Raw genomic sequence first — 19,856 nt, forward strand, 5'->3', positions numbered from 1 at the left:
GAAGTGAAACTCAGATCCTGTGAGTTGACTGCTGAGTAGTTAGACAAGGATACATAGGAGGTCTCAGCAGCGTCTGGAATCCGATCTTCAAAATTGGAAGCAATTTGTTGAAGGGGCTTCACATTGAAAGGCGGCTCAAGGATCTGGACATCATCATCTTCCTTCTCTTTCTCAGCAGGGATCTCACCAGTTTGGGTTATGAGAAAGGTGTGTGGAGTGGATGCAGGCTTGGGAGAGAATTGTTGAACTAAGGTTTTTAGAGTTGTCTCACTTTGAATAATGCCTTGAATGAAGGAATTGAAAGGAGGTATTGGTTCAGTTGAAATGGATGTGGTTGAAGTGTAAATTGGAGGGGAAGGGATGGTTGTGGTAGCTGTTTGGATGGATGAAGTAGGAGCTTGAGGTGCAGCTTGTGTTTGAGGTTGTGTTTCAGGTTGAGTGGGTGCTGTTTGGGTTAAGGTAGGCATGGAAGTAGATATAGGCAGGGGTTGTTCAGGTATAACTACTAAAGCAGAATCGGAATTAATGCTTTCAGTAATTACCTTACTGGGGCTTCTGATGGGTGAGGTTCTGGTGAGACTTGCAGCCCTTGCTGGATCAGAAGTGCGTTTAGATCTTCTTTCTCTCTGTACTTCTGAAGTTGGTTCAGATGCTTGTTCTGCAACTGTCTTTTTCTGTTGAAGGGGACCTTTCAGGGGCAGCTTTCTTCTTCTTACCAAGTGGACCTCATCAGAATCTGTGGATTCTTCAGCATCTGAAGAGTCTCTTATACCCTGAATCACATTCTGGATGATCTCATGGTCATCCTGCTCATCTTCCTCTTCCTCAAGAATAATTTTGCGTCTCTTAGCCAGAGGCCTGTCTTCATCTTCAGTCTCCTCACTTAAGGAATCTTCCCATGTGTCTTCTGAGCTTTCAGAATCAGACATTTGTTGTTGTTGAGTTGAGGTTCTCTTCAGAGACCTTTCAGAAGATGGTTCCCTGATGATCACATTCTTGGAAGCAGCCTTCTTCTTTGCAGGTTCCTCTATCAGAATTCCTTTGCCCTTAGGATCTGAGGGCTTGCTGCTTGTTGCTCTCCTGGATTTCCTGGTAGCCAGATTAGGAGGACTTTCAGGAAGAGTGTTAACAAATTCTGTAAGGGTGATAGGATCTCCTTGTCTTCTGAGCATCCTTACATATTCCAGAATGCATGCTGGATTGTCCTTCTTGGACCAAATGGGGAAGTCATCAATGGGGTAATTCCTCCGACGAACTTTGAAGTGTCTTCTTTGGGAGTAACTTTGATCTTCTCAATGATCTGCATTTTCTTCAACTTTGTGCCATTGAGGGTATCACCAACTGTCGTGGCCAGATCTTCGTGAAGTTCAAGATCTGATAGAGTCTTAACAAGCTTGTTTTGGACGAAGATGTCTGACAGTAGCCTTCCATACGGAATGTAGGAGATGAATCTCTTGTTCTCACAACCAGTTGTGGTCCTTGATTTCTCAACACACTCCTTCAGATAATTGAAAAGAAGGAATGGCAGACATATAAGCTCACCAGTTGAAATGTAGTACATGATTACCTTCTGAGTTGCATTCAGGTAATCAGTTCCTCCAGTTCTAGGGTGAATGCAGTGCATGAAGATCTTTTGCCAAATCTTCATCTCAGACTTCAAGTCCTTAAAGCTGTACTTGGTTTTCTCGTAAGACCAGTTATCATAGAGCGCCTTGTTGACAACGGTCCTCATTCCAGCAACATTTGCTTCAACATTCTTGATCCTTTTTCCCTCCTGGAACTTCATACCCAGCAGCTTTGCAATCGATTCTTCAGAGATCACAATTTTCTTGCCCAGTACATGGGAGACGACGTAGTAGTCATTGCAAACTGCATTCTTCCAGAACTCGACAACCAATTTGTGATAGATTGGACCAACGAGCCTGTTGAAATACCCAGACCATCCTTGCAACTCGACTTGGTTCCTGATATCAAACCCATGTTGAGCAAGATTATCAAAATCAACTCTCGCTTCGCAGCACACATTCAGTTCTTCCACTTTCTTTGCACAGGTGACTACATTTGGTGCATTCAGAATCTTCTGAGCTTCCTCGAATCTTTGCTTCTCCTGATCTTTGGCAGTTTATGTGGTAGAAGCAGACACATTCGCCTTAGGTTTCCTCGATTTGCCCATGATTTTCAGAGGATGAGGTTTTAGGGTTCAAAGAGAAAGGGGAAATGTTGGAGGGAGAAGTATGAATGAATGCAATGCACACGGGTAGTTTCAAAACCGCAAGTGTAAGTGAGTGGGAGATCGTGTGTGACAGCTCATATAGTGGGTTTAATGGTAACCGTTGACAGTTTTTCTAAGAAATTAAAGGCAAAATCAACGGTTATAAAGTATATAGTCTAAAAATAGCATAGTAGAGGAGAGTAGACATCATCATTATAGCAGATATACCACGCGACACAAGGAACTATGTCACAAATGAAGTGACACGTGTATTGTTGTCTACCACAGAAGTTTAACCAGTGGGTTAAGTGCTTCTGATCGAGTAACTTCTGAAAGAGGTAACATCTGATGACTTCAGAGGTACCATGGTCAGAAGTTCTGAAGAAAACCTTACTCTGGACAAAAATCCATGTTCAGGTTTTCAAGAATAAATAAAAACCTATCTTCTGCTAAGGGCTTAGTGAAAATATCTGCCCACTGATGGTTAGTATCAACATACTCTAGTGATAGAGTGCCCTTCTGAACATGATCACGAATATAATGATATTTTACCTCTATATGCTTTGCTCTTGAGTGTAGAATGGGGTTCTTGCTGAGTGAGATAGCAGCTGTGTTGTCGCAATAAATAGGAATCTTCTTCAGAGACAACCCATAATCTTCTAGATGATTCTTCATCCATATGGTTTGTGTACAGCATGTGGCAGCTGAGACATATTCTGCTTCAGCAGTTGATAGAGCAATTGTGTTCTGTCTTTTGCTTGACCACGTGACAAGATTAGATCCAAGGAAATGGCAGCTTCCAGAAGTGCTTTTCCTTTCCACTCTATCTCCAGCAAAGTCAGCATCACAAAAACCTGAAAGTGTATACTCTGATGTTTTTCTATACATCAAGCCAAGGTTAGTGGTTCCTTTCAGATATTTGAGGATCCTCTTAACAGCAGTTAAGTGAGTCTCTCTAGGATCTGATTGGAATCTAGCACAGAGATGCACACTAAACAATATATCAGGTCTAGATGCAGTTAAGTAAAGAAGAGAGCATATCATTCCACGATAGAGCTTCTGACAAACCTTAGAGGAAACTTCCTCTTTCTCAAGAATGCATGTTGGATGCATTGGAGTCTTTGAGATGTTGCAGTCACTCATGTTGAACTTCTTCAGAAGTTCCAGGGTGTATTTCTTCTGATGGATATAGGTGACTCCTGGTCTTTGATCTATTTGAATTCCCAGGAAGTATTTAAGTTCTCCCATCATGCTCATTTCAAATTCAGCCTGCATTAACTTAGAAAATTCCTTGCACAAGGAGGGATTAGCAGAACCAAAAATGATATCATCAACATAAATCTGAACTATAAGAATGTCATTCTTATAGGTTCTGCAGAAGAGAGTATTGTCACCTTTACCCCTTACAAACTCATTCTGTAGAAGAAAGGAGCTGAGCCTTTCGTACCACGCTCTGGGAGCTTGTTTCAATCCATAAAGTGACTTCTTAAGCTTGTAGACATGCTCTGGGTGTTTGTCATCTTCAAATCCAGGAGGTTGCTTGACATACACTTCTTCTGAAATGTAGCCATTGAGGAAGGCACTCTTGACGTCCATCTGGTGAAGAATGATGTTGTGATTTACTGAGAAGGAAATCAGTAGCCTTATAGCTTCAAGCCTTGCTACTGGAGCAAAGGTCTCAGTGTAATCAATTCCCTCTTGTTGACTGTAGCCTTGAGCCACCAGTCTTGCCTTGTTTCTTGTTACTTCTCCTCTTTCATTTAGCTTGTTTCTGAACATCCACTTGGTTCCTATGACATGGAAACCTTTAGGTTTAGGCATTAAGGTCCATACATCGTTCTTGGTGAACTGATCTAGCTCTTCTTGCATTGCTTGAATCCAGCCTTTGTCTTCAAGAGCTTCATCAACTGATTTTGGCTCAATGAGAGATACAAATCCCTTCAGACTCAGAAGAGTCTCTTCTGAAGGTTTGAGCATAGACCTGGTTCTGACGGGAGCATCTTTGTTGCCAATGATCAGTTCTTCTGGATGAGAAGCAACTATTCTTTTCTTCTTCTGAAGTTGATCAGAAGTTGTTGGAACATCTTCAGATGCTTCTGCCTCTGAAGCAACATCCTCTGGGCTTTTCATTTGTTGATTTGCTTCTGAACAATCAATGCTTAATTCTGCAAATCTTTCAAACAGCTTTGACTTTTCTGAGCCAAGCTTATCATCAAATCTAATTTGAATAGATTCCTCAACAGTTTGATGAATAATATTATAAATTCTAAAACCTTTAGATCTTTCAGAATAACCAAGAAAATAACATTTTAAAGCTTTAGAATCGAATTTACCCAAATGCTCCTTGGTGTTGAGCATGTAGCAGCAGGTTCCAAAAGGATGGAAGTAAGAAATATCCGGTTGCCTTCCTTTGCATAGTTCATAAGGAGTTTTCTCCAGAATTGGTCTAATGGATATTCTGTTCTGGATGTAGCATGCAGTGTTGATTGCTTCTGCCCAGAAGTGCTTGGCCATACTTGATTCTTGCATCATGGTGCGAGCCATCTCCTGAAGAGTTATATTCTTTCTTTCAACTACTCCATTTTGTTGAGGAGTGCGAGGACAAGAGAAGTTGTGAGAGATTCCTTGAGAATTGAATAAATCTTCAAAAGCTTTGTTCTCAAATTCTCCACCATGGTCACTTCTGACAGTGATCACGGAAGATTGAAACTCCTTCTGAACTTGGGTAATGAAGTTGGTAAACACAGTATGTGTTTCATCTTTGTGCCTTAGGAACTTTACCCATGTCCACCTGCTATAATCATCTACAATGACTAACCCATACTTCTTTCCTCCAATGGATTCAGTTTTCACTGGTCCAAAGAGATCAATGTGAAGTAGCTCAAGGGGCCTTGTTGTAGATACTACATTCTTTGCTTTAAAAGGCTTCTTGGTGAATTTTCCCTTCTGACAAGCTTCACACAGAGCCTCTGATGAGTACTTCAGATGAGGCAATCCTCTGACGAGATTTAGGTTGCTAAGTTGAGAGATTTTTCTGAGACTTGCATGTCCTAGACATCTGTGCCAGATCCATTGCTCTTCATTAACTGACATGAGACACTTGACCTTCTGAGATAGCAGTTCAGAGGATCTGATTTTGTAAATATCATTTTTCCTCTTCCCAGAGAACAAAACAGATCCATCTGTTTGACTAACAGCTTTGCATCCAGTTTGATTGAAGATCACATCGTAACCTTTGTCAGCAATTTGGCTTATGGAGAGCAAGTTGTGAAATAATCCTTCCACCAGAAGTACATCATTGATAACTGGAGTTTTTCCATCTCCTATGGAACCTTTTCCAATAATTTTTCCCTTCTGGTTTCCTCCAAAGCCAACGTCTCCTCCTGACTTAAGCGGTGTCAGTTCTTGGAATATAGACCTTGTGCCTGTCATGTGTCGCGAGCATCCACTGTCCAGGTACCATGACAGGTGTCTTAACTGAGCTGCATAAGATGTCTGCAACAGGAATAATTTTTGTTTTAGGTACCCATATCTTGGGTCCTTTCTTGTTAGTTTTCCCAGAAGTTCTTGGAACTTTGGGTGCAACAGGAGGATAATGCATAGGAACCTGAGTATAGTATCTAGACATGTCAAGTTTGAACTTTCCCTTTGGTTTCACCATCTTTGGTTTAACCTTCTCTGGAATGACCGTGCCAGCGGGAACGAAATGCTTATGCAATGGTTCGCGTTTGGGCTCAGATGACTTATCTTCCATGGATTGAAAGTAGCCAAGGCCATTGTTCCCATTTCTGCTCATGCCATAGATCATTGAAGCCATTAGACTTCTGTCTATGCCCTTTGCAAGGAACTTTTGAAACGCTTTCTCATATTTTGTCTCATACTTAACATCAGATGATGCAAGTTGATCTTCTAGCACATCATTTTTAGCACGAAGAACAGCATTGTCATTAACAAGAATATAGTTTTCATCCATGAGTTCAGAGACTGACTTCTCATGAACTTCTATAGAACTGGTTTTAGCAGCATATTTCTTTTTGAGTTCTTTATGCTTATTTAGCAGAATATCATGTTTCTTCATTATTTCAGATAAGGCAGTTCTTAGCTCAGATAGAGAAAAGTTAGAGAATACCTCATCATCATCCTCAGAGTCTGAATCATCTTCTGAAGCTCCAGCACCTTTGCTAGTGGTAGCCATTAGAGCCTCCACAGCTTCATCTTCTTCTGACTCAGCTTCATCAAAATCAGTTGCATCAAAGGTTATGAGAGCTTTCTTCTTTAAGACTTTTCTTGGTCTCTTATCCTTCTTGAGCTTGGGACAGTCACTCTTATAGTGCCCAGATTCCTTGCACTCGAAGCAAGTGACTTCCTTTCCAGATGACTTCTTCTGACCAGATGAAGACCAGATGAAGATTCATATCTTCCTGAACTTTTCTTTGGTCCTTTGCCCTTGATATTTCTGTTCTTCCAGAGTTTGCTTAACCTCTTTGTGAAAAGAGACAGCTCTTCATCATCAGACGCATCTGATAGCTCTTCAGATGAATTTTCCTCTTCTGCCTGATAGGCTTTTGCTTTGTCAGACTTTGACTTAAGAGCAATGGACTTGTCTTTCTTCTGAGGCTTGTCTCCTTTGAGTTCAATCTCATGGCTTCTGAGATGACTCACGAGCTCTTCTAACTTCAGAGAGTTCAAATTTCTGGAGAGTTTCAGTGCAGTGACAAAAGCTCTCCACTCCTTAGGCAAACTTCTGATAATCTTCTTGACATGATCACTAGTAGAGTAGCCCTTGTTTAGCACTCTGATTCCAGCAATCGGAGTTTGAAATCTTGAGAGCAAGAGCCTTGGTTTCCTTGACCTCTTCATTTCCTTCATGCGTCATGACCAAGGAGTCAAAGATGGATTTAGCAGTTTCTTTGTCAGAGATCTTCTCATACTCAATATATGATATTGAGCTGAATAGCATGGACTTCGCCTTGTGATGATCCTTGTAACGCTTCTTCTGAGCGTCAGTCATTTCAGAACGAGGGATCTTCACACCTGAAGCATCTACTGGATCAGTATAGCCTTCAATGACCATATCCCAGAGATCTGGGTCAGTACCATGGAAATAACATTCTATTCTATCTTTCCAGTACTCAAACTTTTCACCATCAAAGATTGGTGCTCTGAGTTGATTGTTGTTGTTGTTGTTGTCAGCGGAAGTATTGGCTTGGGCCATTGTTTGTTTTTCACACAAGGTTCTGGATCACTGAACACTGTTAGGTGTTAAAATCAGAACCGGAGCTCTGATACCAATTGAAGGTGCGAAAAACACTAGAAAGGGGGGGGTTTGAATAGAGTTTTTGTATCTCGGGTAAACTTTTGGCCTTTTTCAAAACTCAAAGATAAAAACTAAGTGCTGAATGATAGGAAGTAAAGCACACGAGTATTTTATCCTGGTTCACTTGAGATAAAAGCTCAAGCTAATCCAGTCCACCTGTGAAGGTGATTTCTTCCTTCTTCTGATGAAGGCAATCCACTAAAATCAATGAGTGTTACAACTGCACTTTGCCACCTGCTAAGTGACTAACAGTACACTGATTTTCTCACTAGTATCCTCTTAAGAAGCTGATCTACCGATCCTCTTAAGACTAGCTAAATACTGAATCAGCCTTGATTCAGTCCTCTCAAGATCCGACCAACCTTGGTCTCTTGATGAACTTTACAATATGATGTAAAAGGTTTCGGGTTTACAATGAGTGCTTCTAACAAGCGAATAGTAAACTCAGATGTTTAAGAACAGTGAAGAAATAATGCTAAGAGAATGGTTCGTATATGTTGAATATTTTCAGCACGGTTTTCTTCTTCTCTTTCTTCTTCCTTCAGCCTTTATATACTCCAAGGCTTGTGATGTAGCCGTTGCTAGGGTTTTATCCGTTGGAGTGGCAATTCTGTAATATCAGACTGCTAGGCTGTACAAGGTAGGTGGCGGACAGACTGAGACTTGTACGACGTTGTACTGTGATAGCGACCTGTCCTTTCACCAGTTGACTTGAGATGAAGGAGCTTCAGATGAACGTTGATGAAGCTTCTGATCATCGTCAGATAGAAGCTTGGATTCTTCTGACCTTGCAACTTCTGCTACTGAACGAGTTCCTCAGAACTTCTGATCGTCAGAGCTAGAATAGCTTGGGCCTTCAGAACCAACTTCTTGTAAATCTTCAGAACTTGAGTCTTCTGCTTCTGGTCCGTTCCACTGGAACATCTGGTCTTCAGAACTTCTGACTTGAGTTCTTCAGATCTTCTTGAGAGCTTCCATCTTCAGAGCTTCTGAGGTATTTGCCACTGTTCAGAACGAACATGGTAGGTTAATGAGCTCTCTTTTTAGTAGCCCTTGGTTCTTCTTCTTCTGAACGAATAGGCTTGGGTCAGATTCAGAACCTGTTTGTCACAACTTAAAAAGACAAACGTTAGGGTACCACAATTGTTCATCATCACAAACCTTAATTGTAATCATCAAAACATAGAGATGCAACCACTGATCAAACCTTGATCTTACACACATATCATCCACGTCCATTCCCCGCCGGCGCAACTCTGAACGAACAGGGAGAATCTTGAGACACCCTCTCCAAATGAGCTCACGACATCTAGGAATAGTTGGAGCCTTCCATAACACTTTCCAAACTTTGGGAGGGACATTGTGTGAAAAAGAGGACGAAGCTGCCGCTACAATAGCCTTCGACCTCGCCACGGCATAACCAGATTTTGTAGTGTACTCGCCATTAACAGTGTGAGGCCAAAACCGAATATCACACCCACCAACTAGAGGAAGAGGGATCTTCACAATGCTAGCCGCTGTTGGTGGCCAATATAAAAAGTTCACCAACTCATTATTCCACTGCTGGCTTCCTGGGAGAAGGAGATCAGACACGCGCACCACCCCACATTCAGCTGCCACATCCTCACGGTAAATAGATAGACATCCGCTTGGGAGCCACCTCTCATCAGCTATCATGATACTCTGCCCATTGCCAACTCGCCACATGGTTTCCTCTTCAAACAGCCATTTCGACTGCCACAAACTACTCCAAGCATAACTTGGCCTCCAACTCTTCTTTGCAGCCCACAACGAACCCTTTGGGAAGTAGACAGCTTTGTAAACTTTTGTAAGGAGCAACTCTGGGTTCCTGTACATCCTCCACCAATTCTTACCAACAAGAGCCACATTAAAAGCCTTAAAATCTCGGAAGCCAAGGCCCCCATCCATTTTAGACCTGCACAAAGAGTCCCACCTCACCCAATGAAGACCACGCTTCTCAGCGCTTCCGCTCCAGAAGAACTTGCTGATCATACTTTCAATCTCCCGACATAAACCATCCGGCATAATGAAACAAGACATAACATATGAGGGGATCGCCTGCACCACAGACTTGATGAGAACTTCCCTCCCTGCACGAGATAAGGACCGCTCCTTCCAACCTTTAAGCTTCTTCCAGACACGTTCCTTAACAAATTGGAAAATTCTAGTCTTTGACTTCCCAATGATTGTGGGGAGACCAAGATATTTCTCATAGCTTTCCACAGCCTTTACATTCAACAACTGTTTCAGTTCATTAAATCTATTGCCATCCACATTTCGGCTACATGAAAGCATGGATTTCTCCAAATTGACAACTTGTCCAGACACCTGCTCATAGGAGAGAAGGATATTTTTGATACACTCAGCTTCCCTAGGCTCGGCCTTAGCAAAAATGATACTGTCATCTGCAAACAAAAGATGTGAGATAACAGGTGCAGAACGCGCAATTTTTATGCCACTAAGAGATGAAGACATAATCTCTTTTTCAATTAAAGCAGAAAGAGCTTCACCACATAAAATAAATAAATAGGGGGAGAGTGGGTCGCCCTGTCTCAATCCCCTACCCGGATCAAAAGGTACCTGCGGGTTTCCATTCAACATAATTTGAAAATTAACAGTAGACACGCACCCCATGATAAGGTGGATCCATGACTGAGGAAATCCCATCTTATCTAAAATACTTTCCAAAAACGGCCATTCAATTCTATCGTAAGCTTTGGACATATCAAGCTTGAGAGCCATCGCGCCATTACGGCCACAAATCTTGCTTTTCATATAATGAAAGCATTCAAACGCTATGAGTGCATTATCCGTGATCAAACGACCAGGAACAAAAGCGCTCTGAGCCCCACTGATAATATCAGGTAAAATCAACTTGAGCCTATTAGCTATTGTTTTAGTAATAATTTTAAACAAAACGTTACACAGGCTAATAGGCCTAAACTGAGTAGCATGTACAGGTTGTTTAATCTTAGGTATTAAAACCATAAGAGTTTGATTTATAATACCTGGGGATGCTTGTCCATGCAAAATTTGCAAACAGAAGTCTACCACATCATCGCCAATAATATTCCAAAACTTCTGGTAGAAAAGCGCCGGCAAACCGTCTGGCCCAGGGGCCTTCGTTGGATGCATCTGAAACAACGCTTCCTCCACATCCTCCCTAGAGAAAGGATCCATTAACATCGTCAGATGACCTGAGGTGAGCCTATTTGCCACCAAATCCGTAACCCTCCCTACGTTATTTGGGTTGATGGAAGTAAACAGGTCCGCAAAGTAAGAATTCAACACCCGAGCAATATCCACGTCCTCCACCCAACTCGTTCCCGCATCATCAACCAGTTTTTCAATCATATTTCTCTTCCTCCGTTGGGTTGCCTTCTGGTGAAAGAACCTGGTGTTCTTATCCCCATGTTGGAGCCAGATTGCTCTCGACCGCTGGCGCCAAAGAATCTCTTCTTGTCTCAAGAGGTCATCCAAACTCTCCTCAGCCTGTTTCGTCTGATCAAGCACCAATTCAGATTGAACCTCCCGCTGTAAACGTTGTAGGAGCACCTGTGCCTCAGAAATTTTTTTCTGTAAATCTCCATATTTTCCTCTCCCCCACCTATCAAGAGCCACCCCTACTCCCTCAATTTTTCCCACAATATTTTCCCCTGATCTCTGCCAACCTGCGGCCACAATGGAAGCACAATCCTCCATGTTTTGAATCCAAAGCTCTTCGAACCTGAACCTGTGTTCTCTTCTAGTTTCATGTCTTTTCTGAACGTTACACTCCACCCTGATTGGATTATGGTCTGATTTAAAGCGCCGAAGATGAGCTACATGAGTCACCGGCCACAACACCTGCCAAGCATCATTCACCAGAGCATAATCTAATCTCTCTTTTATGGTATGAAGGGCTCCTCGCTTATTCGACCAGGTGAAGCGATAACCAGAGAAGCCAACCTCATGCAGCCCACAATCAAGGCAAGTTTGGGTTACTTCCTGCATGTGAATAAGGTTCACAGGATCCCCTCCCAGTTTGTCAGAGGGACTAAGCAAGTCATTGAAATCACCCACACACAACCACGGGACTCCGTCCCTTGGTTTTAACCGCGCTATTAAAGCCCAAGTGTCCCTTTTCCTTCCCTCCTCGGGGAAACCATACACCGCCAGAACCTGCATACGATCCTGCGAAGTGAAAGAATTAATCCAGAACAAAATATGATTTAACGAAAAATTAATTACCTCAACATCAATATCCTCATTCCAAACCAAACACAGACCCCCCGCTCTGGACCGCCCCTGCCCCATACAATCCACCGGGAACAGGTTTGGTAGGATCAGAGAACGACGTCTAGCGAACAACTCCTGAGATTTTTTACGTGTTTCCGAGAGAAACACCACGTCGGGAACTTCTGAACGGATTAGCCGCTGCGCGGCTAGAACTGCCCCCGGGTTCCCAAGCCCTCGGCAGTTCCAAGCTACAATCCTCATTGAGGTGGGCGGAGCTGCGCCGCATGCTCCGCCAATCCCAATCCATCATTCTGATTTTGCTTCTTAAGAGGTGGTGAAATACCCGTAGGACTTAGAACAGGTGTAGAAGAAGCTGTACCAGCACCTGTTCTCTTCCTTGATCCAATTATTTTTTCCTGTGGGTCATAGCCATCCCCTGTACGTTGGTTTCCAACCTGCACCCCAGTGTTGGTATTTTGCACCTCAAAAGAAAAGGAATAGTCTTCATTTGGAGCCCGAGTGCTGCCTCTACCATCAAACACGTGGTGCACCCCTTCCTCATTTTGCTCGTCCTCATCATAAAGTAAATCATCATCATCAAACTCATCATCATCCATTCCCTCCACTGTTCCAGCAACTTGTTTTCCTTTCCCACTCAAACTAGGCGTCCCAAATTTATCCTTCAAAGGACCAGGCGCTGTTTCATTTGAAAGGGCATTTATAATCGATTGGTATTGCCCTTCTTGCACCCTGGCATTGGCCTCGTCCTTAGACAATTCATCCTTGGCAAGTTCAGTATCCTCCATGCCCTTACTCTTGCCACCAACATCGTTCTCTTCCATGCCCCTACTGGATGAGCCACCATGAGATTTGGAACCCCAGAACTCAGCGTTATTGTTCTTTGACGGTCCTGTGAAGTCACGCCTATATCGACCACCATCCCCATACTCGTCATCTGCTCGAAGCCATGCGCCATAAAGCATGGCCCCATTAGCATGCTCACCCATAACCGCACAATCCCGGACTACGTGATCCATCATCCCACACTTGTAGCAGTAGTTAAACTATTTCTCATATCTGAACCGGACCTGGAAGGAGGCACCATCCTCAGCCTTCATCGCTTGTCCCTGTCTCAATGGTTTTGTGACATCGACCCAGACACGGATACACAGATATTCCCTGAAGCGATGAATTTCTGCCCTATCCCACGTTATGAGACCAGCAAAGGTACTGCCCAACGAACGTACCACAGCTGCAGTTTTCAAGCTAACTCGCAAGTTGTAAACTCGAACCCAGAATGGTACCCTCACCAAAGGCACCTGAGATGGAATGGAGTTCACATCAAATTTTGCCATGACGACCAAAAATCTATTCACGTACCACGGCCCTCCTTGCACAGCAAAGTTGCGTTCCCTTGTGTTGACGAATCTGAAAAGAAAGAGGTTGGTAGACACCTCCCGTATTTCCACGAAGTTTTGAGATCCCCATAGACGTCCCAGCACACTTCGGAAGACGCGTGTGATGAGGGCTGGTTCAGAAATCAGCCTTCCCACCGCCCAAACGTCCGCCGCTAGCATCGGATCCACCGCCACCGGTCCAACGTTGAGGACCTCCGCCTCAGAGCCAGACAACACCCATTGGTCCTTGTTATTTCCTGCCATCACCGCTACCAGCTTGGAAGAAAAACGCGATGGAAGAGCGTCCAAGAAAGCTACACCGCCCAAAAGATTGAAAGAGAAAAAAACCACTTCCTGTTGTAACCACGTTGCTATTACAGCCCAAGAGATTGTCAGACAAACATGCGCGTTGCTACAGACAATCAAGTCAACCGGCGGCTAGACCTAGAAGTTTGAAAAAATCCCAAACCCTAGGGGAGTCTCTCTCTCTACTTTCTCTCTCCTCATTTTCAATTGTCTTTTTATCTCATGTTTAAAATTTTATCACGTTACAAAGGCAACATATGTCCTTCATGGTTAGCTCAAGCGGTAAGAACTAGAAACATAAGAGTTGGGTGGGATGAAGGGTGAAGAATATAGGGTTCGAACCCTGAGGATGACTAATTTACTAACAACTAACATTTTTCTTTATTAAAAAAAACAAAGGCAACTTATGTTTAACACCGACACCATTACACAAATACTGTAAAATTGCAACCGGACAAGAAGTGAAATATCTCTAACAAACCAATATGGAATTATGCATCTAATATATAAAACTTACATGCAAATTGTAAACATGTAAGTACTAATGATATGATAATATAAATAAAATTACATATAATTATAAATATTCGGTTTGGATTGGTTCGGTTTTAAAATCAAATCCGAAATTCGATTCAATCCAATAAATTTTTGGTTTTTTCGATTTGGATCTGCTCAGTTTTCAATTTCATTGGACTTCAGGCTTTTTGGATCAGATTTTTGGTTTTTATTGGATTGGATCGGTTATGAACACCCCTAGTTCTTCTTTATGAACATTTTGATTGTTAAGACTAGGTCTGAGGCGAGAGAATTTTGATTTTCATAGTATGTCCGTTTTATGGTTTTTCATCTTCTTTGATTCTCTATGGTAAGCACTTTGTTGTTTGATTGGGTGTGAGCACTATTTTGGTTATGTTTAGCATGCCTAACTGATAAGCTAGTTGAAAGCTTATAAACTAGTTGAAAGGTGAAAACTTATAAAGTAGCTTAAAGTTGATAATTGAAAAACTACTTTAAGTGTTTGGTAAAACTAATTGTTGAACAAGCTGAAACTGTAAAGTGACATAAAATGGCATCTTGTATAAATATTTTTTATATTTATTTACACACGAGTACCTATATGTTATTAAAATAATTACCACTTTAATTATTTTTAATTTAGTTCAAATTATTTATCATCATAAAAGTATAATAATAAATTTTAATTTATTTTAAATTTTCATATTTTTATTAACTTAAATAGAAAAAAAATAAATTTTAATTTAATAAAGTAAGCTTATATTTCTCAAAATTTAAAAAATTAAAATCTTATAATAACAATAGAATAATAGTTATTTAAAAATAAAAATAATTAAGGTTTAGTGTTTTTATAAATATGAAAAGGGTAATGATAGAATTTTATTAAAATTATAAGGATAAAAATGAGAATAAATTCAAAAAGCTTTAAGCTTTAAGATAAGCTACCTGAAAAAGTTGTAAGCTACTAAAATAAGGTCTTTTACCAAACACTTTTAAATAGCTTTTAAGCTAACTAGTCAAATAAACTTTAAGTTAACTGAAATGACATATTAAACATAATCATTGTGTACTTATTTGAGACTCTTTTATAGCAGTGGAGTTGTTTCTTCGATCCAAACAACATGTAGTTTTTACACCTTGCTTTGAGGGTTTTACACGTTAAAAGTGTTGTGTCTTTAGTATGTTTGTTCTATTTGGTTGCCGCCATATGTATGTTATTACTTCTCACAGTTTCTAGTAAATAATGGAAAATATATTTTTGCGGTTTAATCAATTTATTGTTCTGCTGTGTTTCTGTATTGATGTCCCCATCAGAGTGGTAGAGTCGATGGTTGGTTCGATGACCCTAACTACTCCCTGTACATCACTACAAGTAACTGCTTTATTATCGATGGAAAATTATCGACACCCAGAAGGTTGTCGTGAAATTTCACTATTACCAACGATCGCCAATAACAATATTTCAATAAAAAATTACTCCCTCGATATATGTTTGCATTTTTTTCACGGGAACATTTATTGATGGCCATGCTTGTCGGTACTATCAAATTCCTACCATTTTACCGACAAACATAGTCTTCAGGTAACCATATCAACAGACACATTAATGACATCGTCCAATTGACGACGACTTAGCTCGTTGGTAACCCTGTCAACGGTCAAATGAATGACATTGTCCAAATTACCGACGACTAAGTTGTTGGTTAATCAAATTTTCGTAGGTACAAACGAAAAAGACCATATGTAAATTGAAAATTTTCTCTTCTACCAACAACCTTACCAACAAAAAAGACCTCTTGTAACCTATATATGACGTCACTTTCTTCACAAAAATTATTTCTTATTCCTCTTTTCTTTTTGTGTAACTCTTGGTTTGTTTATTGTTTTATAGTTAAATTCGTGGGGTTGGTGAGGAGAATGTAGTACTCCATCCGTTTCAAAATAACTATCTATTTAGAGAGAAAATATCTGTTTCATAATAATTGTCAACTTAGAATTCTGATGAAGCATTAATTGATGTTTTCCTATATAATGCCCCTATAAGAAGAATAAATGATGAGAGATAACAATACACTTTAAAGGCTACAATAGGAAAACATATATTATTTTTTAAAAAGTTAACACAATTAATTACATTTCTTAATATGTGTGCATCTTCTCTAAGTAGACACTTATATTGAAACAGGTGGAGTATTTTATTCCTATCTCTTATTTCTCCTTCATTTCTTCTTTTCCTAATTTTACTGTAAGTGCAGTTCAAGTGTGAACAAACACTTATTGAAAATGTTTTCCACGTCATTGAAGTTAGTAAACAATACTTGTGCGTATGTGATTGACGAACTTGGAAGGGAGTCGCTCCTTTTGTTGTGAATGAAAGTATCTCATTGGTGAGAATTTTGTTTGGGAATTGTTATTCAGACCCCCCCCAACCCCTATTCAGACCCCTCAAAATTGGCGAATTGTCCAAAATGCCCCTGTTAAAAAAAACTTCTCACTTTCCCCACTAACTCTCCCCCCCACTTTTTCAAACTTCTGAAACCCCCCCAACCCCTCCCCTAAACACATTTCTCTCTTTCAAAATCTCCCTCCCTCTCTCACGCATATCCTCCGCTGCCTCCGCCATCGCCAGCTACACCGCAACCGTGTGGAGTCGCCGCCACCCCCATCGCCACCTTCTGCTGCCAACAACCCAAACATTCTTCCCGGAACCCAGGTTCGTTACGCGACCCGACCCATTCCGTTATGGTTTTGATCGCACCTTGTAGACGCGTCTGTGTCGCATCTTGAAGGTGCGTGTTCAGAATGCACACACCTTAAGGGTGCGCTTGATACACACCCTTAAGGAGTGACACAGACGCACCCTGAGAGTGCGTCATAAACCCTTATCTGTCAAAGCTTCAATGTTATGTTTTTGTTATGTTTTGAGTCTTATGTTTCCAATGTTGGTTCTAATATGGCAAGAACAAAGAATTTGAGTGTGCCACCGGCCAACGAAGGGAGAATTCCCCCCACGACATCGGTACGTAAGGCTCGTGAAGCCGCTGCCCTACGAAAGAAAGAAGAAGCACGTAAAAGGCGTGACAAGGCAACCCGTAAAAGGCGTGCAAGTAGTGCAACGACTGCTACCAGTGCAGTACAGGAGCCTGAACCTGAAGAAGTACAGGAGCCTGAACCTGAAGATTATGATATGGTTGATGCAGAACAGGGTTCTGGTCAAGGAGAGGAGGAGAGTTCTGGTGAAGAAGAGGAGGAGGGTTCTACTCAGGAGGAGGAGGAGGAGGAGGAGGAGGAGGAGGAAGAGGAGGAGGATGAGGAGGATGAAGAGGTTGGCGGGCATACACAAGCAGATCAAGGTGAGGAAGATGATGATGATGATATATTCTTTTCTGGGGGGCCTTATGACAATACCTTGCTGAAGAGCTTCAAGCAACATATGTAACTGGAGGTGTGGAAGCATTACAAGAAACCTGCTGAAGTGCTTGATAGGGGTGTCTTGAAAACCTACCACCATGGGAATGTTATGCTTGGGAATGATAAGAAGAAGCATAACGATGTGAAAAAATGCTTTTCGACTTATGTAAAGGGAAGGGTTGAGGCTGCTGGTCTATTGCCTTTGTTGACATGCAACCTTCCCTCTGTTGACAAGACCATGCTAACAACATTTGTGGAGAGATGACAGCCGGAGACATCCTCTTTCCATATGCCATTTGGGGAGATGACCATCACACTGGATGATGTTAGTTCTTTGCTACACATTCCTGTGAAGGGAAAATTCTTCACTCTCCCAGTCCTGACTCGTGAGGATGCAGTCAGTGCATTGCATAAACAGCTTGGTGTTACACAAGCAGATGCTGAAGAGGAGATCCGGAAGTCCTTAGGACCTTATGCTCATTATACATGGTTGTTGAAGGTGGCTGAGGACATGGCTAAGGAAGGGAAGACCAAGAAAGCTGCTAGAGCCTTCTTGCTGCGTTTGGTGGGCATGACGATCTTCTGTGGGAAGAAAAACAACAAGGTGGATGTTGCATATTTAGGGATGTTCATGGATTTGGAAAAGGTTGGGGAGTATGCATGGGGCGCCATGGCATTGGCTTTCCTTTATGACCAGCTGAAGGACGCCACCAAGGTCTGCACCACTAGTCTTGGAGGATACTTAAATCTGTTTCAGGTATGATTCTACAACTCTTATTTTAGTTAAATTGTAATTAACGTAATTTAAGGTATCTCATCTTGATGTATGATTATTTGATTATAGGCATGGATATTTGAGCACTTCCCTGCTTCATTGTTTGATAGAAACATGAACAGGAAATACAGTGAGAAAGACCCGCGAGCTTGCAAATGGGTCACCAAGATGGGGACTGTGGACCTACATGCGAAGAGGCTAATCCTAGATGACCTTAGGGATAACAATGTTATATGGACTCCATATGACGGGCATAGAGTGGATTGGCCCTTTCAGCAGGAATGTCTTTACAGTGGGTGGATTCGTCATTCAGGCATCATCCGGCCATATCTGCCAGAGTGTGTGTTGAGGCAGTTCCATATGCTCCAGGATCAACCCAATTTACCACCGACAAACATCCCCCCTATTGAGGATATTGATGAGAGGTTTGAGAACATGGCTCATTGCATGGCTGCTCAACATACTGACACTCCAACGACAACGCCTCGCTACTTTGAGTGATACAAGACAATCTCACACCGCTTTGTGGTCCCTCCTGAAACAAGAGGTCTTGTGGCAGTAACTCTTGTGGTAAGGGTCAATAATTTAATGACTAGTTTTATTTTGTTTATGTTACAATTTATGATTCTGTTTCATTGTTGATTGTAGGATGTTCTCGAACAATTACAGGAGTTGAGTGATATCACAGTTGACCCCAGTGAGACCCCTCAGCGGATCCTCGAGGCAAACCAGCGTATGCGGGATATCATAATGCAGCACTTGGAGTATGGAGGTGATGATGATGACAGTGGCAGTGGCAATGGAGTTGCACCTCATGGTGGTGGTGGCCCTGACAGAAAGAAGAAAGGAAAAGCAAAAGCATCTACCTCGAAGACTAGTTGGGTCTAGTGTTTTAGGATTAATTAAAGGATGACTATATTGAAGACAAATTACTTTTCACGTAGGTTGTGTTTAAAAGACAAGTTATGTTGTGATGTGATTAATTTAGTCTCCAATTGTTCTGTTTTGGTAACATGTAACATTTACTGTTTTAATGTTTCTGTTTTGAATGAAACGTTTTTGTTGCATTCCTTTCTCATCGCACACTCAGGGTGCGTCTCAATCGCATCCTTAAGATGCGTCTAAGACGCACCATGAGAGTGCGACGTGTAACACCCAAACAATGTTCCATGCCAGGGTCCCTGTACACGACACAAGTTCTGAATTAATCGCACTCTCAATGTGCGTGTTAGACGCTTCTACATGGTGCGTTGCAGACGCTCCTTGGAGCAGCGTCTAAGACGTACCCTAAGAGTGCGATTTGCAACTCGAAACCAGAACCGGATATGAAACAGAAACATGATGAAACAAATATGAACATAATCATATACAAGAAAAGGACTTTATTCATAATTTTTTGATGATAAATTATAAAGTTTTCGAACATACAAGTACAATGACCCCTAGACCCTAAGTCCTAACCCCAGTACTTGACATATACAAGTACAATGACCCCCCCCACATATGGGATACAATCAGGAGGGAGTCTTCTTCTTCTTCAGGTCCTCTTCCTTGGCTTATGAGCTCCTCTTCCTTGTCTTTTCCTCCTCGGCATCCCGGATGGATCTAGTGCAGCCACCTGAGCCTGGGTGAGCCTTGATGTTTCCATCACAAAAAGGAGACTTCGGAGGGCATTTTCTACTG

Source organism: Lotus japonicus, chromosome 4 (assembly GCF_012489685.1).
Source record: "Lotus japonicus ecotype B-129 chromosome 4, LjGifu_v1.2".
Classification (NCBI taxonomy): Eukaryota; Viridiplantae; Streptophyta; class Magnoliopsida; order Fabales; family Fabaceae; genus Lotus; species Lotus japonicus.